At 44.9% G+C, this 24,471-nt stretch overlaps 1 long non-coding RNA gene across 1 annotated transcript; it reads left to right on the forward strand.

Annotated features, from left to right (window-relative positions):
- Positions 1–29: 29 nt before the first annotated feature.
- Positions 30–13,197, forward strand: LOC106494156 (uncharacterized). Its single transcript, XR_001294262.2, has 3 exons — positions 30–88; positions 9,773–9,969; positions 13,079–13,197. It is a non-coding gene; the product is annotated as an uncharacterized lncRNA (long non-coding RNA).
- The last annotated feature ends 11,274 nt before the right edge of the window (positions 13,198–24,471 follow it).

Consider the following 24,471-nt stretch of genomic DNA (forward strand, 5'->3'; position numbering starts at 1 on the left):
GCAGGAAATCTGTGGTGAGTCTGACCGGAGTCTTCACTGCCATTACGGGGTAACACCCTAACCTTTAGGCCATCTCGTCTCTGGGCATGTAAGATGCAATGTTACTATGTCGAATGCTGCAGGGCTGCAAGGATTTCTTAGGGAATAAGCACTTGTGGCTGATGTGGGCTTTGTTCCAGGTGTGGAGGTGGTTGCTGCTGAGATCTATCTGCAGTGCTGTTAATAATTTTTTTTTCCTGACTGAATTAACCCCCACTACTCTCATGCTGTGACCCAGACAGAAGGTTGTTGTAGCAGGTTATTTGTTATGATAGCGTTTCTAGTTACCTGTATCAGAATAGTGAAGAAACCTCTTGGTGGGGCGTTGCTTCAGCAAAGCAGCTGTTTCTGGGTTAGGAACTCCAGTCCTGTTTGTGTTTGTTGGTGCTGAGACCACTTGTTGAACCTGTTCAGGTTTAACTCTCAGGAATGGGGGGGAGCCTGGCTCTTGTTACGAGGGTGGTGTAAATTAGGAGTTTATTATAAGGAGGCCTTCTAAAAGTAAGATTAGATGGCAGGTGAATTAGCCCTATCACACGTATCACCAATCGTGCAAGGTGCTGTACAGGCATAGACTGGAAAAATCCCTACCCTAATCTTCTTACTGTCTAACCATAAGATAAAAAACACATGGGGTAATGAAAAAAGAAGCAACAAGACCATATTAGTCAGCATGATGGGTGGTTATGTTCATCACTAGCAGCCTGATAGCTAGGAAGGTCTTAGGGAAGATTTGCTAGAGGTAATGAAGGTCTCTTTCAAAATCATCCAAAGATAATGAACGAACACCGAATATAATTTCTGGGAATATGTTTGTTTTATGAGGGGTGGGCATGGGGTGCTGCTCAGAATTTAAGGTGGTTATGGGAAGCCTGTGGTGCAAGGGCAGGTTTGGAGGGGTAAGTACCCCTTTCCCAAGCACAGCTCTGCTTCTGTGATGCTGTCAAGAAGCCACAGTCTGCACAACACCGCCAACATCTGTCAAGCACAGCAGGGGGGAGGGCAGTAGGACAAGGCTTGTGCCCACAGCCTGGGACTAGGTAGGTCTGCAAGGAGAGTGGAAATGTAACCAAACCTGAGGGCTATGAGAGCTGGCTGTGCCAGCAGCATTCTGGATGGATGCTGGGGAGAAAAAGCAAGCCAAATTGTGCTTGCTTTGCCTTCCAATATACCAGGTAGTCTGAAAAAGGATGTTGCTTTCCTGGTGAACCTGCTTCACACATACACAGACAGCATTCCTACTGCTTCTGCCACGTGGACTTGGCAAGGGAAGACAGTGTTTGTCAGACGAGTAGAAGGAAGTTGCAGAGATGGAGACTGGAAAAGAGGAGGGTCTAGCTGTGTTTCCTGCAAGAGTGCAGGCAGATTGCAGCCACAGCCGTCCTCGGATGGGAAGCTCTGACTGTATCCCCGACCTCTCTTGTATCTGTTATGGGCATGATCAGTCAGCAGGATGTGGCCTTTACGCATAGGTCAAGGGTGGCTCGGTGGCTATTGCTCTGCTAGCCGTCTGAGCTGATAGTTGGCTCACCATGGGCTATTTACTCCTGCTGTCGTTGGTCTTGTCCAAGAAAGTGGCCATGGGGAAGTCTCCCATGACGTTACTCCACTGACAAATGCAGTAGTGCTAGTATAGCATACCTTTCCCAGTGCCGTCTTTAGGCACTGGGATCTGAGCCTGGATCTGTGATAGTGGCGCATAGTTGGTGTGCTGGTTCTCCCCTGGCATGCTGGTTGGAGAAAGGCCAGCTGGATTGATGGGATGAACCAGTTTGGTGATCTTGTGTGTTTCTAGTCTTCAGGAACCAATGGTGTCTTTCTGAGCTGTTGCATTGCCATAGTGCAACACAGATCTCTTGATGGATAGCCACCCAACAAGCAAAACTGCTGCAGGTGGGTGCCGGCAAGGAGCATGACTGTGGCTGCATTTCGGAAAGAGGCCAGAAAGCACAGGTTGCCAGTCAATGGTACATGGACTGGATCTGACCTGCCAGAGCAACTCCCTCTTCTGCAGCCCACCCTGCAATCTTTTCCCCAGGGTCCTGCAGCTTCCGCTAATTCATATGACTGAATGTAACCAAAACACAAATCTTGGACTGTGTTTCCCTGTCAGTTCCCCCATCCCAGAAATCTTTCTCCTAACAGATAGTCCTTTGCTCTTGCAGTACCCAAAAAGATATTTCTGACTGTTGTTTCAGCCCCATGAGTCTCACGCCTGAGCAGGTAGCTGTTCTACCCTCCTCTCCCAGTTCCCAAACCTCTCAGTGCCAGATTCAAAGTCAGCCTCACACCCGTTCAGGGTGAAAATGGCCTGCAGTTTTGGGATCACCCGCTGGGGAGGCCAGGGTCTGGGGCACAGCAAGGCTGCTGTTTCTCTCTCAATGCCATTTTGAGGGCAGTGCATCAAATCCCAGCGTGGAGCAGGAGAGCAGAGGGTGTAGGGCCTGCTACAGAGGCCTGGCCTTTTTCTGCTCCCAGGCAAGCTTTCTGCCAGTGACTGAAGGCAGGGCACCATCTTGTGGCATGAAAGGAATTTTTCTGCATGTTTATAGAAGAGCAGTGCCGATTTTCTCCGCTAGGTAGAGCCTGGTAGTTTGCAACTTTTTTTTCTTGCTGCCCAGCTTGTCTTCTGTGGCTTTAACCCCCTCTGTGACTTTCTCTACCTCCCCGATGTACTTGTTTCTCCCCAGCTGCTGAGACCACCGCTTGCAGTGAAGTTTAAGCTAACAAACTTGGCCAGCTCCGTGTTGTTCTCATACTGGGAGGGAGTGTTACAGAGCTGCAGAGGGAATTGCCCTGGGACAGGGTCTGTTAGGCCCCGAGGTATGACAACTCCACTCGCATTAAAGCTGTAGTTGGTCAAATTGGAGGTCTGTCTAGCCTAATATCATGTTCCTGACAGCAGATCCCTAGGGAAGGATACAAGAAGACAGCAGACAGGCAGTAAGACATCTCCTAGATAGTCTGCCAGTCTCCAGTGTGCAGGGAGGAATGTCTTGAGCTAAACTTAATACATATGCTATGAATAACCTTCAGTGGATTTCTTCCTTCCTGAATTTGGCTAGGCACCGTTTGAACTTATGAAGGCTGCTAGCATTTGCTACACCTTGCAGAGGAGTAGCGGGGCAAGAGGCTTCTGTTCTAGGCCAGGAGGTGGGGACAGCTGTCATTATTCAGCTGTGTGCTGGGGCTTGACTCAGAGCACAGGCCAGAAAGGGCTTGCAGCATTACACTGCCGTCTCTCTTTCCAGCACCATTGGAGGGCCAACAGATATGTCAACCTGCTGCTCCCATGTGCCAGACCTGTGTGTCTGGCTTGTGGATGTGCTGATCCCCAAGCAAGGAGGAGCAGTGGTGCAGAGCTGAGAACCAGCTGTCAAGGTGGGCCTTACAGTGAGCCTTACATGTGAGCCATCTGTATGAGCTGGGATGATTTGGCTCCTCCAGATCCCCTGAGACCCCAACAGTTCAGGACCCACTGGCCACTTGAGCTTGACTGTCCCCTAAGAAGGCAGTCGCAAAAATCAGAGAAAAGCAGAAGTCCGTTGTGTGAAAATTGTAGCGGTCCAAGGCTGCTTCTTATCCAAATTCTCCTGTTGGTTGGATGTATCTTGCTCCTGTTGGGGGACTGGTGAAACCAAGATGGTGATAACTGATGCGTTTTTCCCCTCCAGACACTCGACTGGCAAGTTACACAGCTGGTGGTGTCCCTCCTAGCAGACTAGTTTCTCTCTCACTTCCTATTCATTTTGCTGTTGGCATCCCATGAGACATGCCATCAGCTTCCCTGTTTTCTGACTAGTGGCTTCTTGGTTTCCTGGAGCAATGTTGTTCCCCATTTTCTGGAACTGGAGCCACAGCAGCCTCCTCTAGAAACATTCATCTGACCTGTATGCTGTTGCTTGTGTCATATAACCTAATGCAGGTATCTCCTGGCCCATGAGCATGTGTCCCAATACTGCTTGTGTGCCTGGGGCGGAAAAAGGGTCTACTGAGCCATGAGGAGCAGGCTGCAAACTAGGAGTAGTGCAAGGCTCAGAAATGGGCACCCCGGTACTGAAAAGCTTCTTGTCCAGTGTTGAGGTCTGACTGTACTCATGAGAGAAGTGCTTTGGTTGGATCTACTTTAGGAGAGGGCAGCACAGGTCTGGTTTTCGGTTAAGCTCTTGTGCTTTTCATATGAGCATGGCAAAGTAGTGGGGCCACTGAAAATCCATCTTTGCAAGTTCACGTTTTGCCACCAGAGAGCTCCCATCCCTCACACCTGTCTGAAGGTGAGGAAATATTGGCCAACATGGAAAAAAAGCTCTGTAAGGGCTAACCAGAGGAACCCTCCATCCCCACCACATCCCAGTGCTCATAGCAGTGGCCAGACTCTGTGGTGTTTGCTCTGTTTGCCTTTTTTTTTTTTCCTTCTTGTAATGTTTGGATGAATTTTGCTCCTTCCTTGCAGAATTCTTATGAAAAGGGGAATATTTTGGGCTGTCAAATCAGACAAAATGCAGTGAGTAGGTAGAAATCTAGTGGCAGCAATGCAGTCATACTCTCTCTGTGATGGTTTTGGATAGCCTTGCTGATAGGGTAGCAGGACTTCATAGGATTTGCCTGAAACACATCCTTGCTGTTAGTAGTCCTATAGAATGTGGCACTTTGGTTTGCATCTGTGACCTATGCTTTTAAGAGCAGTGTTGGCACAGGCAGTATGTTTAGATTTGTACTAATTTTGGTTTGTAATCACTGCTGATAATTTTTCTGTTTAATTATTGGGTGGAAGGATTAACTCCCTCGGGCATCCTAATTCTAATCCTTTTCGTCTGCTCTCCTCCCTACCAGTGTCTGGCTCCTGTCCCAACTCTTACCCAGTTCTTTCATCCACACATATTCCCTTCCCCCCATCTCTGCTTTGTAGAGGAGACCGGTCCTCCACAGTTTGAGGAAAATGTGGATAATTGGTTTAGTTCATTAAATGGCTTATATGTGAAAATGCTAATTGAAAAATTAGTCCTGGATGAGCAGTATGAATGCTACAGTGCATTTGGAAAATGACTGCACTCCCATCTTTATGAGCCAATGTTTTGTCAGCTAACTGTTTTGCCTTCCTTGTGCCTCTCTCCTCCCTCCCCTTACCCATGCTGAGAGCCTGGGAAAGCCCTGGTTCACCTGGAGCCTGTGAGACATCAGCCAAGGAGCAGCTCTCTTCCCTTTTTGCCACCCGTGTGGCATCTTGGGGGAGATGAACCTGCAAACTAATAGCAGTAACTCCCTGCTCCAGCAGAGGTTGAATGGACCTTTCTTGCAACTGCTCTCAATTTACTCCACCTTTGTTTAGACACCTGGGCATAACTGGCTGTTTTTAACCAAAATGTGTTGCAAACTCCTCTGCCTTGCTGCTGTAAACAGGGAATATGTGAGAGCTAGCCAGGCTATCCCCCTTTTCTGTGGTGCCCCATGCCTGACAGAAATCCCAAGGAACTGAAGGTTAGGGAGCATAAGTCACTAGAGGTCCAAAGAGTCACATATCATCAGATTTAGTCTCTCTTGTTCTTGTTTAGAGCCAGTTCAGCAAAGGAACTATCTCCCAGCAGTTCCTAAGGTCCATAGCTCAAAAAAGCAGCAGTTGCCCTGGTATTTAAAGAAATGCCTTACCTACAGAGCCACAGACCAGTGGATGTCAGCTGTGTAACTGTGCCCCAAAGACTGGCTCCTTCCCCTCCTCACCTTGTTGGCTGGAGATGAGTCAGGGCTACATTTGGTTGTATCTGTGGCCAAGAGGGAATCCTGTTCAAAGCCAGTGCACTTTCTTGGAAAAGATAGTGCAGAATCATCAGGCTTCCTGCTTCCTAGAGCAGCCTGTTGTGTGACAGCTCAGTGTTGTGGGGAGTTTTTAATTCCAATTTATTGTGCTCTGAAAAAAGCCTGGCAGAGACCTAGCCTTGTTTTCCACTGCTCATCTTGATTCTTGCTCTCAGTCCTGCAGGTTGCCTTGAGAGGCAGGTTGCCTGCAGTTTGCATTATGCTGAGCACTGATCTGCAGTCACAGGGATAGGGAAAATATGGACTGTAGGTAAAGGTAAAAGCTCATTTGGTCTAGAAAGCATAACCTTCAAGGGAAGACTGACAGAATTGGAAGGTTGCTTACTTTAGGGAAGAGAGGACTTAAGAACTTATAATCATCTCCAGATACATGTGAGGTCAGCTGCAAAAGGAATGGTGTGTTCTTTGTGTTCATGCTAGCTAAGGACAAGCTGTGTTAGTCTTAGGACATCAGTGTTTGGGGTTAGAAAAGTTTTCAAGGGTGAGGATAGGAAACCAGTGGAATAGGTTACTTGGGAAAGAAATTAATGTCCTTTCTTGGAGGTTCTTAAATAGCAACATCCATCAAGAATGGTGTAACTTCCATTCATGTCCTCAGCTGGTCCCTCAGAGGAAAGGACATCCTTAGCAAATGCTTCCGCAGCATAGCGAGAGGAGGGTGGGAGGCAGAAGCATGCCTCCAGAGACCTGCTTGTCAAGTCTCCTCTTCTTGGGCCTAGGGCCTTTCTCATGATGGATTCCAAGAGGTTGTGTGCGGTGTCTGTTGGAAACTGAGTAGCATAGCACCAGCGAGGAGGAGGGCAGAAAGAATGGAAGGAAGTCCTTCAAAATCCAGGTGGTTACCAGGAGAATGATTTTACCCCGGGAAACCAAGGTCACAGCTCTGTCACTTTTCTGGCTGATGCAGCTTCCTTCTGACCCTGGCTGGAGTTAGTGGTCCAGGAGCGTTATCCTAGCTGAGGGAGACCTGTTCTGCAACATTGTCCTTTCTTTAGTCACCACCAGCTCTGGTTGAGCCAGGCAGCAGCGTTACAGCAAACAAGATCGACCTAAGCCAGAAGCAGGAGCTTGTTGCAGTACAAAGTACAGACCAGTCATGTAAATCCCTGTTCACAACAAGGGACTACATCAGCTTGAGGTAGTTTGCAAGAGGCTTTGGGAGACTGGCTTCATTCCTGGGAGTGCTGAGTTAGGCGGAACTGCAGAGACAAACCAGTAGTTCTGCTTGCGCTTTCTGACATATGCAGTGAGCTCTGCCTCACTGAGAAATAAATCAGCAGAACTGAACTGCCGTTTCAGAGCTGGAGATCTGATCAGCAAAACACTCCCTCATGCTAAGAGCTCCTTGTTCTGGGTGCAGAGCCTGATTCTCACTCCAGCACGCAAGGATTTTAAAGGGTGTGTGTGTGTGCGTGAATTACACAGGTGCCATGTTAAGTGTCCTTTCTTTCCCCTGAGCAGTGTAAAGGATCTTGAGCATAAATGAGAATTGGCTCTAGTGCTGCAGCAGCTGCAAACCAAGTGAATTACATTTAGGCTGAAATAGTTTGCCTTTTCACTAAATTATTTTTGCTCTCCCAACTTTTACTAGAAACTTATTTTTAAAGAATATATATCTTCAGTGATCATCAAAATGGCTTCACAGTCTGGAGAAATGCTGCTTTTGCAACACAGCTGCATCACAGCAGCAAACACCAAGGTGGAGATATGCATTCTGGAAGGCTTTCTGCCATGCAAAGGTACTTCAAAACAGCAAGACGTGCAATTGTAAATGTGGTACAGGTTAGGGGAAACGTTTCAAAAGGTAGGAGGGTCTCATGGGGTACAGATCAGAAGATCAGCATATGCTAGTGTGCATCTGTGTGTGAATATCCGTGAGTGAGAAAGAGTCAGGGCTCTTATGAAGTGGAAGAACTTGCATCATCATTTATTTACATGCTCCAACCCTGTTGCATTCTCACAAGACTTAGATGTTTCATGTACTTGCCCAAACAAACACAGCACAGGACTCTTCTAAGCTGTCAATGAAATCATAAAGGGGCTCTATGCCTACTCATGATTTTCCACTTCTTTGAGCTGGCTTGGAGGTATGAACATAAAATCTGGATTTGAGATGGTCTTGGGAGCGCTGCTTCTCCATGAAACAAAGTCTCAATCACATCTAAGTGTAGATGTTTGTTTGTCTATGACAGGTGTAGTAGCATCAATGATATTTGCTTTCTGAGCCATCCAAGTCATGTTTTAATGGAAATTCTTGAAAGAATTTGCAAATAGTTCATTTTAGTACACGGCAGTAAACACTGCAGTAAACATTTTGGCAGAGAGACTACGCTATAAAAATGTAAGAGTTACTGTGGAGGGGAAATGGACAGGTTTTTTTTTTTTTTTAATCATATTGCAGTAGTTGCCAAGCCTTATGGTCTCATGAGCAGTCTCAGGATGTTGTATATATTTTTTTCTTAAAATCCCTGCTGCTGGAAAGAAGATATTGTATAAGAATCTCTATTTTCTTATTTAAAAAAGAAGTAAATTTCTAACCCCCATCATTGCTTATAAAAGCATGAAAACATGACCTGCATGTTCCAGATAGGATGTTGAAATCAAAACCAAACACAATGGAAAGCTTGGTTCATAGCTTTAAAATCCAGACAGCAAATAAACAGCAGTAGGTTGGTTTAGAAATCCTGCAGTTTACAAACGTATCAATATCTGACTTTGGGGGCCTGACTCCTGGCATGAGGCCACGTGTGAGTTTGGGATTAGAGTTATTTGGCTGGGAAATTCCATGTCTCTCTTTTGGGTTAGAAAACACTGATTTTCTTCAAAAGTAAATTATTTCTGTAACATAAAATCTGCTTTGAAACATTCTTCGTGAGAAAACCTCTTTTTCAAAACTTTCTTTAGGCATTGCTCAAGTCTCATTTTGCCTCTTCTTTTGTTTCTCAACTTACTTTGTTTTGTTCTGAGTTGAGAATTTCATTCTGAATTTCTTTTAGTTTATGTTTCTTTCCGTCCTGAGTTTAATCTTTCTGTTTGGAGATCCACATTTGGTTTGGTTTTGATGTTGACCTTGGATTTGGCTTCTTCATCCTGTTCTTTGCTTGGTTTTGAGCTGCTGCTGGAAAATTCCACCTTGGGTGGTGTGTGGTGTTGCACCTGGGCATTGCCTTTTGTCAGCTGAGTACATGATGCTTCTGAGTGTCACAGTGCAGCTGCTTAAAGCCACATTTCAGCTTATTTTCTCGTGACTGGGTAAGTTGTTGGTTTGTTTTGTTTTTCCAGAGGAGACAACTGATTTTTTTGGTGAAAGACATCTAGAATGCAGGAATTCATGGAGAGGGAATTCCAGTTCTCCTAGCAGAACTGGACTTGTGGCTCTGTAGCAGCACACTTTGGGGCTGTACTGCTGATGAAGCCCTGGGATGGTGTGGGAGAAGTTGGAGGGTGAAAAGCAGGGAGATTCTTCTTTCTCATATCTCCCACTTGTGTAACATGGGAATGATGATTGTGTATCCTCCTCCATCCATGCCACAGCCTTCAGTCCAGGTTTTTCTTGCATACCATTCCCAGAGCTAACAGGCAAATTCAAGCTCAGGTGTTGGCTTGGCCCAAACTGTGGTGCTTTATGAAGGTTGGAGGATGGAGGTCTAAACACGCTTGTTTCAGGCCTAAGAACTTGCTACTGGGAGCTGGTTGGATTGGGCACAGCCCCATCCACACCAGCTAGCCTTAGTTTAGTCCTTCCAGTATGAATATTTTGAGCCCAAGCTACATTCATCTTAGCAACCAGTAATGAGAACAGAAACCCTGCTATATCCCAGGGGTTAACCCTTCCCTTTGTCTTGCAGAGGAAGTCCATTTTCTGATCCTCCTGCCTAGCTCCAGGTTTTATGTGGTGGTATTTATTCCCTGTTTGCAGAATGAAAATAAAGGATCTGCAAAGTCCAAGTTGCTGGAATCCTAAGGAACAGCAGTGGAATGAAACATAGTGGAGTATGATCTGCACAGGGAGCTTGTGACCGGAGTATATATGGGGGAAATTTTGGCCCTGGGAAGGTGAGGAACCAGCGTGTAGCACTGTCCAAGGCTGACAGCCCATCTGAAGAGGATCTTGAGGTACGTGTGACTGCAGTGGGCGCATGAACAAAGAAAAGGGAAGAAGATATGAGGCTGGCATATCTCTATATAGCCCAGTCACCTGATTTAGTTTCTTTTGAGCCACCACAGCTATTGATTCTTGTCTGAAGACCGTCACCCTGCTCTAAAATTGTCCTGGACTGTTTTGGAAACAATCTGGTTGCTTTCCTAGATTTCAGAAGGAAGATTGCTGCCCATGCCTCTGTATTTAGGGGGAAAGCCAGGGGTGGAGGGTAGTGCTTCCACACATCACTGAACTCTGTAACAACCCTCACTGACTGCAGTCTCTCAGCTCCTCCTGCAAACAGGCAAGCTCTTGCATTTAGGATGATTTCCTCCTGGGAGGACTTGGTGCCCCCAGGGCTTTCTGTGACTTCTGCCGGCTTCTTCAAGCAGCTCTCAATAGAGACTGTCTGGATCAGGCAAACACAGGGTATCCTGCATGACTGAGGACACTGGACTTGTGACTGTCCTGCCAGTACCACCCTGTGTTCCCACAGGGCAGAGCATTGTCCCCAGGAGTGGTGAAGTAGCAGAAGGTGGATGCAACTATGCCAAGGTAGCCTTCACTTCCCATCTCACGTCTCCTAATCTTCTCCTTCCATTTCTTCTGCCTTTTCTCAGGCTTTTGTTGGTAGATAGAAGAAAAACATAGTCTCCTAATTCTGCTGAGTAAGTCCTCAACGGGAAGGTAGAGGTCAGCATGGCCAACTGCTGAGCTACTGTGCTGGGGAGGAAAGGAAAGGCTCTTCCACTTCTTTCTTTTCAGTTAGAGATAGTTCAAAAATGGATCTTTTCAGGTTTTCCAAAACTAAACTCTCAGCCTTTCTATGTCATGAAAAATGTTATACTTTTGTCCCACTTCAGTGAGAAATGCATTTTAAAAAATCTTGCTTGTGTTTATTTTAACTTGTATGTATGGAAATACTGATTTCTGGCCACCTAAGAGATGATGCTGAGGTAGTGTATCTTTAAGGTAACTGCACACAGAAAACATCCATAGGTGAAATGATGTCCTTAAATCAAGACTTTCCAGTGTTTAGGATGAGACAAAGACACTAAGTCTGGTGTGATTTTTTTTTTTTTTCCCCCAGATGTATTTCATTATTTCACTAAGGTTAAAAAAACTACAGAATAAGGTCTGCAGCTCGAAGTATCATATGTATGAGATGGAAATGTCTTAACCTCAGACAGCCTTGCTAGAGCTTATTTGTCAGAGTCCTTGTCTTGAGAGCTGTGATCGAGGGGCATTGAGGAATGTGTGTGACAGGCTGCCAGAAGGCGGGGACAGGGGCAACTTTACTCCCATTTCAAGCCAACACAGAGAGATGCTTCTGAGGTTCAACTCTGCTTTGAGCAGGAAGTTGGACTTGATAACCCCTAGAAGTTTCTTCTAACCTTTATTATTCTAAGATAAATTCAGCAGCATTTTATTGTAGGGGTTTGCTAGAGACCATATATGGAATCTGTAACAGAACCAGGACATCCTACATCCTGCCACAGAATGATGCTGAAAGAGGCCCTAAGGTAGGTTCTGCCAGCATCCAACTAATAAATAAATAAAAGTAAGAGCGGAATAGCTGGGGGAGAGAGAAATGGGGAACAACATTCCTTTGAGCCACACCTTTGAGTCCTCATAGCATGGACTCACTTATCTGTGTTTGCCAGTGTTTGATATAAGGTGTGTAAGCACATTAAAGTGGAAGTTGCTGGATGGCAAATAGCGATTAGAAGTACTTGCGTAGGCAGCAAGAGACATAGAAAGTTAGAGATGGCATAGCTAGATTTATGAAGACACTGTGGCACTGCTGGTCTCCAGAGCAGTTGGTTACTCCCTCATTAAAACACTCATTCCTAAGCTGCTGCTTAAAATATGTAAGTGGGGACTTTGCAGAAAGCATAACCCCAGAATAGAACCGGTGGGACTTGGCGTGCGTGTTGGAGAAGGACATACCTTCAATAGCAGAAGGAATGAAAAATCTCAATGTTTATTTGTCTTTACATGCTTGCTTATCTTCTCAAATTCCTTGGTGTGTGGGAGCTTGACTCCAACCATCAGAGCCCAAATTTGTGGTCTGTGATCTATTCTGGATGTGGTAGACCTGAGAGAAGTGGTTTCTGACACATCTGATGCTTTCAGTGCTCATTTCTCCTCCCTTCCCCTTCTCTAGCTGGGGTGTTGTTGCAAGGTGACTGTGATGTTTTTCACCAGTGTTTCTGACATTTGCCAGTAACGCCTGTGTCTGGTTGCTGGGTTGATTTGGAAGTGACTTTTTGGGATACTCTTATCTGAGACAGACCTCTACTGGGATATTGGTTTTCTGCTAGGAGTCAGGTTTTATTTATTTATTTAGAACCAGATTTGCAGTGTAAGAACAGAACATGCAGAAAATCTGTATTTTGGCTATGCTCTGTAATATTTTCTTGAAACTGACTGGTCCTGTGTATATTCCTGCCTGTGAACTTGCTTGCTTGTATATCAACAGAGAGAGTGAAGCTTTGTCATGTTGTATAGCAATAATCTCTCTCAGCTTTGGGGTCTAAGGGATCTAGTAAAATGTCTAGGTTTAGGAGATGTCTTCCTATCCTACCTAATATACATATGGCTAAGGCATTGCCATGCTCTTCATGATGTCTCTACCACCCTGCCTTCCACCTGTCCCCTGCACTCTCCTTTGCTATCTGTACAGACCCCTCTTCAGGTCATTAAACTTATGGGTAGTCCATGTACCTCTGTAGTGTGTCCTGAGCCCAAGAAATGAGTCTTAAGCAGCAGTCTTACCTAGTGATGTGGATTGGATGTTCAGGGCTTTTGAAGGCAGAAAGCCATGTTCCTGGAGGTAGGTGCTGACTTTGTCTTAGGGACAGCAGATGGGGAGTAACTTTGACACTGCAAAATCAGGAGGTTGGAGATCCGGATGACTGCAGTTTTGGGTTGCTACAGATGATTGAGTGTTACCTGGTGTTAAAAGTTGGTGAGCGGGCCTTGTGACCCTGGGCAAAAGCAGAAAGCAACAGAGGGAGCTGAAGCCTAGACTTCCTGTCCTCTGCTAAATGAGATGTAATGCATTGACTTTTTGCATTCCAGGCTGTTTCTGTTGTCCTCCAGTTTGCATCAGTGGATGTGAAGATTGTACTAAACTCATCTGAAGAGCCTCCTAAAACCAGGCAAATGGTTTGATTTGCAGTGGGAAAGAAAAAAGTGGAGAAAAAGTAAGTGTTTGAAACCTATTCCCACCCCTCACCCCCAGTAAAACTCCTTAGGGTAATATGGATAGGGTGTAGGTTTGGAAGGATGGGACTCTACCTCTGTATTTATCCTGGGATCCCTGTGAACTTGATAGTTGAAGTGGATGTAGCCAACTGGAACACAGGAACAGAGCACCTAACGTTGATGAACTCTGGGCTGGGAAAAGTGTCAAGCTAGATGGGAATGAAGCTTGGAAAGAACAGGTGGCTCCCTGGCTTTTATATCTCCTGGTGGTCCCCAAAGGACTATGGAAATAGAAGAAATGAAGCTGGAAATCTCAGAGTGGGGGTTGTTAAAGAGCATCTCCCACATGTATTTGTTGAAGTGTAGCCCTGAAGCATTCTGAAGAGCCAAGGAGATACTCCCCAGATGAAGAATTGGCTCATGCTTTTTTTTCCTCACCTCTGTCTCAAGCACCAGCTGGATGTGACCTGTCAGGGTCTGGGGAACTTCCAGGTTGGGACTCTGCCTTTGGCAGTGTGTGCATTACACATGGACAGTGAAAGTTTACTACTTAAAGGTGGAACGGGAGAAGAGCCTTCCTTTAGAAGCCAGGGCCTTTGATTAAACAGGCAGTGGGTTCTTGCAGTGGAGATGGGTTGAGTAGTGCTCTGACATCTGCACTGCCTTTACTTCCAATGGGATGTGCTGTTGATGCATCAGCATGCCTGAACTCCTGCCACAGGGTGACCATGTGGATCTTATGTTCCCTTGTTTTCACATGGATGTAAAGGAGAGACTCAGAAAACATTGACCTTGGCACAGTAGAGGACAGGACTGTGGCTGTGGGGGTTTACAAGCAATGTGACAGTCCTCTCACCCATGACCCCACGTGCCTTTACAGTATCTGGCAGTATGGCCTCTCCCATCCTTTGTCTGGTTCATCTTGGCTCCTATGGACTTGGCATTAGTGCTGTTGTGTTGCAAAGATCTCTTGTTGGAGAACGTTTCTGCACTCTGCCATGGTCATACCTCTGCTCAAGGTGGGGCAAGTTCCCAGAACAGCTTCATGTTTTCCATTTTGTATCTTTTCCCCTTGGATTTCTGTAGATCCATTAACTTCCTCCAGCATTGCTTGTGTCACACTCTTCACCCTGGTCTTGCAGCCCCTCATAAATGGCAGAACTCCCTGGGCTTGCTCAGCCTGATCTTATTATAAACTGAAGAGATGCAGAGTCCTTCTGGGCCAGGCCGAGCCACAGGGCTCACATCAGCATCTTTCTTTATCTGAAATCATACCTGGCCGCTTGCAACAGCGAAGAGGGACATATGACTGCCAATGAGGACAGGGAAAGAAGGTAATTTCTGGGCCACATTGAGGAATTTTAGGGCAAAGATATGTATGTGGGTTTTTGGGAGGGGGGACGACAGACTTCCATTCAGTGAGATGCTCCATTAAGGGAGTTCAGAAGAATGGCCCCTTGTCATGCAGCCAAAGGAAGAGTAGGTTTGGTGCCCATAGCACTAGGATCAACAGTGTTAAGGCAGAGATTGACCTAGGAGGTCAGCCAGTGTGTTTGAGTGGCTTGGGAAAGACAGAAAAGGCAGGGACTTGCCAGCTTGTGTTGAGTATGTAGACACCTCACATTTGCATGTAGGCAAAGCTTTATAGGACTGGTCTGGTCCTGTTGGTCTCACAGAGAAGCCTAAGAATAAAGGTGGTGAGATACACGTGGTTCTGTACAAACCCTTGCCTCTTCTCTTTTAGTCCACTAAAAGCATTGTACTGCAAGAAGGTGGCTGATTGCTGTAATGACTAGTGATACACTCCACAGAGGGGAGAAGGAAGTACCCAGCTGGAAGCAAAAGATGTGCTAGTCTTGCGGTGCTGTTTTCTAATTGCATACTCTCTTATTTTTTTCAGAGCCACGGCTCTTGCAGTTCAAGAAGAGGCCCTCCATTGAAAATTAGCCTTTCTTATTAAGTTAGCTCTCAGTACCTAAATGGTCCTATATTTCCTTGTCCATCTCCTAGATATGGGGCACAGAGCTTCTGATAGCTACTGCTTTGTCTCTGTGCTTGGCAGATTTGCCTGGCTGTCACAAGGGCACTGGTTAGATTTGGACAATATTCTTGAAAGGCCTTGTTTTTTTCAGGGTAACTCTTCAGAATATTTTATGCCCCCTTAGAAGTCATCACTGTTGGCATTGTGCTTTTAGATCTCATTGTGCTGGATAATCACTGGCATTGCTTGCCTCTGAGCTCTCAGTATATTATACAGCTGCAATTTCATTTTTCCCTCTTAAAAAACCCACTGAGAGGATTGGTGTGGTTGGTGAACAGAGCAGTTTTTCAGCTGTGTTAGTCGTCACAAAATGACTTCTCTACAAAATAGACAAAACCACAGTTAGAGCTAAAGCCTCTCATTTCTTCTGTGTTTAATTGTATATAGCTGGCAGCAAGGATCTTGGTGAACAAGCAGTGAGGTTCTTTTTAAACTGGTATTAATTGGAATAGATATATGGGAACTTCTTCCAGCCTAGAAGCAGCAGCTGCAGAAACAAGAGTTACTTGTTTATCAAGACTAGTGCATGAGAGACCTGTGCTACTCACGTCTGGGTTTCTGACGTGCTTCTTGTCACTAGGCAATGGTATGCCTTCACCATATAGTTTTTGTAATTTTCACTTTTGACTTGGCGTTAATCAGAATGGCTTCCAGTCCTGGCAATCTGATATATTGTTCTAATTGGGATCCTGTCATCTGGGAAATCGAGGCCAAATCGACTCGCCTCTATGAGGCCCATACATAGGCAGGTGGCAGCGTTGCCTGGTGGAAAACGCACAAGGGTGGGATTCCACAGTCCAGTACCAGCTCGCAGCTCTGCCAGTGGTTGCCTGAGAGGCCGTAGGCAAATAATCTCACTTCTTTCCTCCCCTTTTCTCCATTTGCTTTTACTGGGAGCTCCTTGAGTCAAGGACTGGCTCATGAAGTCAACAGATAGCCAACCACCCTCATCCTATGGGACATGTCTCCAAATGCCCACATAGCCTGGTACTCCTCTCTGATCCTGGAACCAGCTATTTATTTCTGTTTGTTTTTTTTCTTTCCACAATCTCTGACATCAGCTGTTTAGCCACTGAATGACTCCTATAGTGGTGAGACACTTTCACCACTTAAATTCAATATCAAGGGCTTCACAAGAGAGGATGGCTTATTGTGGGGATAGGTTGGTTATCTGTTCTCTTGAGAGTGGGTGAGATGGTTTTGGAGAAAGTGGCTTTCATGTGGGGTCAGGGTCAGATACAGGCCTTGGGACTGTGGGGGCAATTGCTCTATCTCTAGTGGGATCACCCTCCCCCCCCTCCTTTGCCACAGGCTTCAACTTATCTCACCCTGGCAGTAAGTCACATACTGTGACAGAGCTGGTTAGGCCTAGGCAGGGAAGGGAGAGCAGCAAGGGATCAGAACCAGATGGGTCTGCAGACCCTGTGTCTAATCCTTGGGATGGAGTCAGGAGGGGAGCAGAACAGGGACAGTTTTGAGGTCCCTCATGTTTCCTTTTCCCCAAGGGCCACTTGCTCAACCCCCCTCTATACTGTGGATTCCCTGCAAACCCCAGGATCTCCCTCATGCAAAGGGATGTGCTGTCCCCTGGCACCACTCATCTCAAGGCAAGAGCCCTCTGTGCCATTTCTTCCCCAGCACCCTATGCTAGGGGATCTCTAATTACAAAGACACTGTGTTTTAAGTAGAGCCTCTTGGCTTAATTCACTGCTTATCCACATTGTTCCACCTGCCATTGACATGACATTCCTTGACCCATGTTAGCTATGGAAGCCTCCTTACAAGGGCCCCAGTGGATGGAATTTATGAACAGCCTGAATTCTCTCTTAATGGACTTGTAGAACCAGATATTGGAGCTCTGGGGTTTCAGGTAGCTGAGTTAACTCCTTTTCCCTCCTGCAGCGGCCTGCAGACTAGCATCTGTAATAGGAAAGATGAGGCTGTTTTAGTTTTTCCTGTGATTCTGGAAGCTGGGGCACTAGGCACCAAGCTGTAGAGCAGGTGTCTTCATCTGGCAGTGGGAAGATGATGTCCTGGTTTTGCCTCAAGTTCGAGCCAGTCATTTTCCTCATGCAAATTTGTATAAGCAAATGGGCGAATAACTTCTAACACTGGGCTGCTAGGGTGACCTTGAAATGTTGGATGCTTTTACAGCCAAAATCCTTTGGGGTTGGGGGGAAGAGAACCTGCATTCCTGACATTATTAAACTGGACGTTGTTAATTATGTGTGAGGGTGGATTACTGCATGCCATGCAGTGAGACATTAATGCTAATCAATCAGATGTACAAGGAATATGCCTTTATTAGCAATGACTTCCTGGAGAGACTTTCCCCCTATGGGTGAAGGTAAATATGCTGAGGGGAGAAAGAAAGAAATAGTAATGGAATTAAATGAGATGTATTAAGGCATGTTTCAGATCTCCCCCTCCTGATTCTGGGCCCTGATTCAAAACTCATTCAATGTATTCAGCTGCATTCTGTGATCCTGAGCAATAACCCTGCTTGTGCTGATTTTGCAAGCAATCAGTTGAACTAAGAGTTCAATAAAAAGGCCTTTTCATGGCTCCCCAACTTTGCATTTTACTTCTCCAAGAAATTATCTCTGATATTCTTCAAGAAAGTTGCAGAAAGATCAGTCAGATCAGCCCGATCCTTTGTGCTCTGAGTCATGTCCTCACCCAGTGCAAACTGACAAAAGTCCAGTGAAATCCAAATGATTTATATTATTGTGGGACCTAAGCACTGAACTCATTGACTGTGTCTCTAAATGCTGTACCAGCATAGAAGAGGGGAGCAGGTCTTACCACCCAGAGGTTAAAATTACTGTGTAACATGAATAGCAACAGCTAGATCTAGATAGAAGGAAACAGTGGCAAGGATCAGAAAGACAAGGCTTTCATGCACTGACTTTCTATCTACTGCTTATTCTTTAGAATTTTTTATTATTATCATCAAAGCAAAGCAAAGTTTTATCCTGGGATTTCAAGAAAAATAGGGAGGTGGCTTTGAAGTAGTTTAGATGAGTACTTTTGGAGGAGAAGCTAATCTTTGCTTGGGGAACCAAGGTTTAAGAGACTTTTCCTCAGCTTCAGAACTTATGGAAAACTAAGGCGTTAGGTCCTGTTTCTGCTATTTATATCAAGAAAGCATTATCCTGCCCGGGGAGAGTGACACTGTTTGGTTGCCTGTGTATTTTCAAGCCCAGAATTTGAGTGCTGGACTGTAGGCCTCTTGCTCTGTACAGACTGTGCTCAACATCATGGGACTTTTAGGTAGATAATGCTGCTTGATGCTGAAGTCGCCATGGCATACGTGTAATGACTGCCTCAAGACATATTCAGTTGCTTTCTATTTTTGTAGTGAAGTGCAGCTGTGGTAAATAAGGCCTTTTTGTTGTTGAGTGATTTCCTAGTGGGCAAAAAACTGTTCAGTTGGTGTCCTGAATTTTAACGGCTGATAGCTAAGTGTCCAGTGGAATACTTAATGGTTGGGAATATGGAGAAATTATTGAATTTTATATTTTTTCCCTTTAAGCTGATGCAAAATGATTCAGAATAATTGTAAAGATAGTATCAAGTGTTCGTGTGACTAATTCCATATCCGGCTGCCTAACTTCTCTTTTTTCCGTCCCCTCTGATTTTAGAAGTCATTGGCTTTTTAAAAGAGGAAGGGTGGGGGGTCATAATGTTAGTGTATTCTCCAAATAAGACTTGCTAGTTAAGCACGAAGCTACTCTTCAAATATCTGAGTGGCAATTTAGCTTTTAAAAGCAGTGATCCCTCAGGGGTATAGGCTCTTGAATAACTTATTCTCCTAGCAGTTCTCAGTAATTCAAGTAGTTATTTGTTTATTGGATTGGTGTCTGTTTGAGTGCACATATGCGTGTGGTTTTATTTGTTTGTTCTTAATTCAGTAAGGAACATTTTTTGCCTAATAAATGTCTCTGAGTACTACATGCTGTTGCTGGGTTGGTGCATCTTTGCAATGATTTATTATTACAGCCTTGCTGACTCTTATGGGTTTGGTCTCCTATCAGAGATCTCGCAGTAAGTGGTGAATTTTTTTCCAAGTTCCAGCGCCTGGAGTTGTGTGAGCATATGCAATCCCTGACGTTATATTGCATTTGTTTCAGGCTGTCATTTTTTGTAGAGGAATACTGGGAAATCTAACCTTGAGTTATGATTACTGTTTTTAAAGAAGAAACCGGAAAGCAGATAAAAAGTATTCAGATTGTATTGTCATGAGGTATTTCAAAGGTATTCCCCTAGTTTTAGGGAGCGCGATTCCTGAATTTTCAGCATCTGACGTTTGCTGTCTTGTTGCTTAGTAACAGTAAAATGCTGTTGTCCTGTTTGCAGGCACTGGTTTCCATTCTGAGCGCTAGCAGAGACTATAGCTTTGCAGGTGGCTTTCCAGCTCTGAAGGAACCAGCGTGGGGCTGTAATAAGTATAATTATCTTTAGATAAATGTGGACAGTAGGCTTGGAATGGATGCAGTTAAATAACTCGCAAGTGACTGCAATTAGCTGTGGTTATTTTGGGAAGTGCAGCTAAACCCTGAAATTCTGTTCCCACAGAACAGCTCTGCTGAATTGAGTCTAGCCCAGCCTGAGAGGAAATGACAAAATCTCCCCCACTTACATATATTCTTTTCCAAAAACCTATGCCCTTATGCTTATTTCCATACCATGAAAGCAAATGTGGGAACATGGCATAAAGTAGCACTACCTGTTGATGTGTGCCATCAATGGGGGACACCTTCACCTACCATTTCTATTGTCTGTATCTTTATGAGCTTAATCCTACAAATCTTACCCTTGGATTAAACTGAGGATCTTATCTTTCAGTCCCACTGAGACAGAACTTCCCACATAACTAACTGGAAAATGTTCTGGATGACTGTATTTCACAGGATTCATTCTGCCCATACAGATGGCAAGAGGCTTTGGCTGGCAGCTAAAGGACATTAGTTTGAAGGATTTTCTGAAAATGTGAACACATTGTAACATCTAGACTTTTAAAAACAAAGCTTTCTTGTGTGAAAAATATACTTTTGGGGGGGAGGAGAGAATGAATAAAATGTTCCCTAATTTATCACTGAACGCTTGTGAAAGGCTTAATACTCATAAAAACAGCAGCATGCCAGAGACAATGGAGGAGACCATGTGGTGGGTCTCTGCACGTTTCCTTGCAAAGCTATGCCAAAGCTCTTTAATCCTGATCTTAATTATTTCAGTGGAAAGAATTTGCTGAACAAAGAGCTGCAACTGTGTCCAGTCTGTGTACAGAGGTTTGTAAGGAGCCCAAAATATACAGCTAGGGGTCCACCAAATGTCATATCATGGTGGTTGAGCTCTTAAGATTTTAGTGAAAGGCCTGACCTGTGCAGTTCTTCCTACAGTTGTGGAAGCTGGCCCTGAAGCTTCCACTGCCTGTCATAGCACAAGATTATCTTTCTCTTATAGTGATAGGCTGGGTTTTCTGGGCTTGGTTAAAGGAGTCGGCTGCTCGACCCTCAACAAATTGCAATGGAACAAAAGCTTCCAAGTCACTGCCCAGCTGTCATGTGCATTAAAACCTAATTTGTTTCCGGCTGTAAAACTGAGAAGGGATGTGCTCGCACAATTTAATTTTTCCTGCTCAAATGAATTCCTGTAGCTGACTAGCCAGTTCGTTCAGTCTGTTTTTTTTACACAAGTATGTGTTATGCAGATTGCTAGGCAAAGCTTGCTCAAGGGTTTGTTCGTGAGCAGGTTAATGGACTTCGAGGCTGCTGAGACCCATCCTTTGCTATTTCTTTAACCCTCCCAAAGTCCCTTTTTAAAGTTTGTGGTAGGGGCTTTTTACAACACTGTCCCCGGCTACTTGCATGTCGTGATGTGGCACTCTGTCTTACTGCTTGGATGACTGAAGCTTTTGAACAGGAGCAAACCAACCAGGATCCAATGGATACCAAGCAGTCTTGCTCACTCTCAAATAACCTTATTTTGCTTGAGTAAAAATATTACTCTGAAAGTGAATCTTTCCTTGTGCGCTTGAGGCTACTGAAACCCCAAGGATTGCTAGCTGTGAGTGTGGGATGCAACATGGCCTCAGGATTAAGGTTTGGGGACTTTCTATATATTCATTAATGATAATAGATGTTCTACTCTTATTTATGCATAACGATATCTGCTCTTCAGAAAGGCCCTTTGCTATTTTGCATTGAGCTGGACTTCTTGCTGAATGTACATGTGTAGAGCACTGTGTACGCAGTTGGCTGTTTGAGTGAATTTTTGGGGTGCCCAAAATTTTACTTCCACCTTGAGGAAATAAGTCATTGGCCAAGTATCCCAGTTTGTCTCGTACGAATGACTGTCTGGTTGTGTTTGCAAACTACTTTGACTTCCGAAGGATTTCTCTCTTATAATTTTTAAGCATAATATGGGACCTCCCCCTGCCCTGCCCCATAGTTTCTAATCCAACAAAAACATTGTGGAAAAGAGCTTAAGTCCTTTCTAATGAGAAGCAGCCAGGAATCATGCTGGCAAGTTAACCTCTTGCGAATAGGCTGTTCCCTGCTCTGGGTTTGTTTCATAGGCCAGAGTTTTGCTCCCCCATGCCAAAAAAAGAAGCCTTAAAGGGGTAGAATTTGCTACTCTGAAATGCTAAGTGAGCAGAAATCATAACCATTCCAAACCAGGGACTAGCACAGAGGTTGTACATACGCGGGGACTGTGAATACCTCCAGGCTATGCACCACTGGTTTTGTCTTCGAACGAGGAATCGATGCCATTGCCTGACAGCACAACAGTTGTCTCTTCAAAAAGAAAGAAGTTGTGCCAGAGTTAGAGTCTGTCTGCACAGTGACATACAACCCAGAGCAGCCTGGCATCTGGCTCCCAGCTGGCTTGGCTCTGCTGGGAATATAGCGGAGCAGCTCACTTTGTCCTACAAAACCTTTAGGTTCCAGACAACCCTTAAATTGCGGGTTTGTGCAAACATTAGGGATTTGTACTGTTGCTCCCCATGAATGATCTTCAACATAAATATGCATATGTATATTTAAGAGATGATATTGTGCTTAGTGAATTTTTGGAATCCCCACATTTATGTTATGTCCTAAAGCCCTTGGGCTTAGCGGTAGTGAAGTTATGGCTACAAGCTGTTGTCAAGGGAGGAGAGGAGTTGTTCATTTTATACAGAGGATGAAAGTGGTGTGGGTAGCAAACCACCCTCTTCTGTGGAGTTTGGGGGAACTCTGCACAGACACCATGCTACTGTAGAGGAAAGTCTTTCCTCTCTGGGATTCCTGGGACTTGCAAAGCCTTAGAGCACCAGTGCTAGTCTTTGCAGGCTTCTCTGCTATGCTTTGTTTCTCTGCTGTGTGCAGACTGTGGCCCAAACTTGAAGAAATAGTTTGTCTTTATGGTCTGGCTTTTCTTGTCCACTAAGCAAACTTCTTTTGAAACGTCTGACTTTTTCACTCCAACTTTAGAGGCTACTGCTGGAAGAAACAGGAATAGACGGTGCAGCATACCCCAGCAGGCTGCTAGCGGGGCTGCTCCAGCACAGCATACAAGCATGTACTTATTTTTCAGCTTATTTTTAGCACAAGTGAAGTCACTGGTATTCTTCAGAAGCTTAAACTAAACATATGTTTATGCTTCTGGTTGGATTGGAGACTAAGTGCAGAACTCCTTTTCTTGGTCAGCTCTGAGCAATACAATTCCTGGAAAGAGAAAAAGGTATCTAATAGGAACAAGCAAATAAAAATCTAAAGCAGTCAAACTTTTTCCTGTGGCCTGGGGTGAACAAATTGAGAAGAAAAGGGAATGGCCGATTTATTCCCAGTAAATACAAGCTAATGCAGGAGTCAAAGGCACCAGATTGTATAAAATCTCTGATGATAATTTTGAATACATGCTATCTCTGTGCCAGCTTTTATGATAATGTAAGTTATGTCTCTCAGGATAAAAAAGGATGACTGTGTAGCTTTTATTTGTTAATCTCCCCAATGCCCCATTACATCATTTAAAGCTGCATTCACTATCAACACCATCACTTCAGTTGTACAATCTGACCATAACTGATTGCTTGCGGTTGTTTGAAATGCAGCTTTTCTGCTGGCAATTACTTTATTTACTGCTTGCCTGAAAAACAATAATGCATTCCCTTGTGGGCACAAAAGCTGATTAACATCAGTAATTACTAAAGCAGATGTTTGTATGTGAATTCCCATTTCTTGGAGGCAGATAATCTTCTGCATTGGTTTTCAGGAAAGGGAATCAAACCAGGCAATGCTGTGAAACCCCAAATGATGTGAACAACATGGGACCCAGCAGAGCGAGCTGGGTTACTCATCCCACCCACCCTTCATCCATCTCATAGGACTCACCCTCTGGAGGATGATGATCATTGGACGGAGCCAAATATTGACCTTACTGAGATCAGTTCTGAGAATTGCTTAGCAATTAATTCCTAAAAGTGACTGCCAGTAACTCAACAGGGCTATGTACTATTTGCAGAATGGTTGAGGGTTTTTTTTGCTGTTCCCAAGAAATTTAGGGCTGTGCTTTCAAAAGAGGTCAGCACCTAGACTGAGGGCTTGTGTTTCCTAATAACTCAGTTTCTACTGAATTGCCTGAAAAATGCCCTCAGCCCTAAGTGCGTCAGCTTATCTGAAGAGTGAAAGCATACAAAGTAGACAGTCATTAGCTCCCTCCAGGCTTCTGTGAAGTGCGAAGAAAGCGTGGTTGTGTCTCAGAGGGACTGGTCCTCAGCTGGTGGAAGGGATGACAGCTTGAGGAAGGGTCTTTACAAACCTGGTTGTATTGCCAGGACTGGAAGTTGTTTAAAGCAGCCCTTTGGCACATGGTGTTTTTTAGCTGAAGAATGCCCTTGCGGTCCCTCCAGAAGGAATGCCCTCAGCTGCCTGTGGTAGGAGCTTGCCAGTGTGGGAAGGAGTGTGTATGTGCAGAAGAGATGAGGCCATGGTCCCAGTTCCTTGTGAGCTTTCAAATCAGCTGCCTAGATTTTGGAGACCCCTTTTTGAAGCTGAGAGTGGAGATAGGGTCCTGATTTTCCTCGTGTGAACAAGTCATGTTATTTCCTCCATTCTTCTCTTGAAAAAGTGCTTCTGGGTGTCAGAGCAGGGAGTGGATGGGGTGGCCATGGGTCTCTAGGAAGGCAGAGACTTTCTACCTCTCCTGGCATCACTGGATATCATGGCAGCTGCTATGGGAG

The sequence above is a fragment of the Apteryx mantelli genome, chromosome 3 (genome assembly GCF_036417845.1).
Source record: "Apteryx mantelli isolate bAptMan1 chromosome 3, bAptMan1.hap1, whole genome shotgun sequence".
NCBI lineage: Eukaryota > Metazoa > Chordata > Aves > Apterygiformes > Apterygidae > Apteryx > Apteryx mantelli.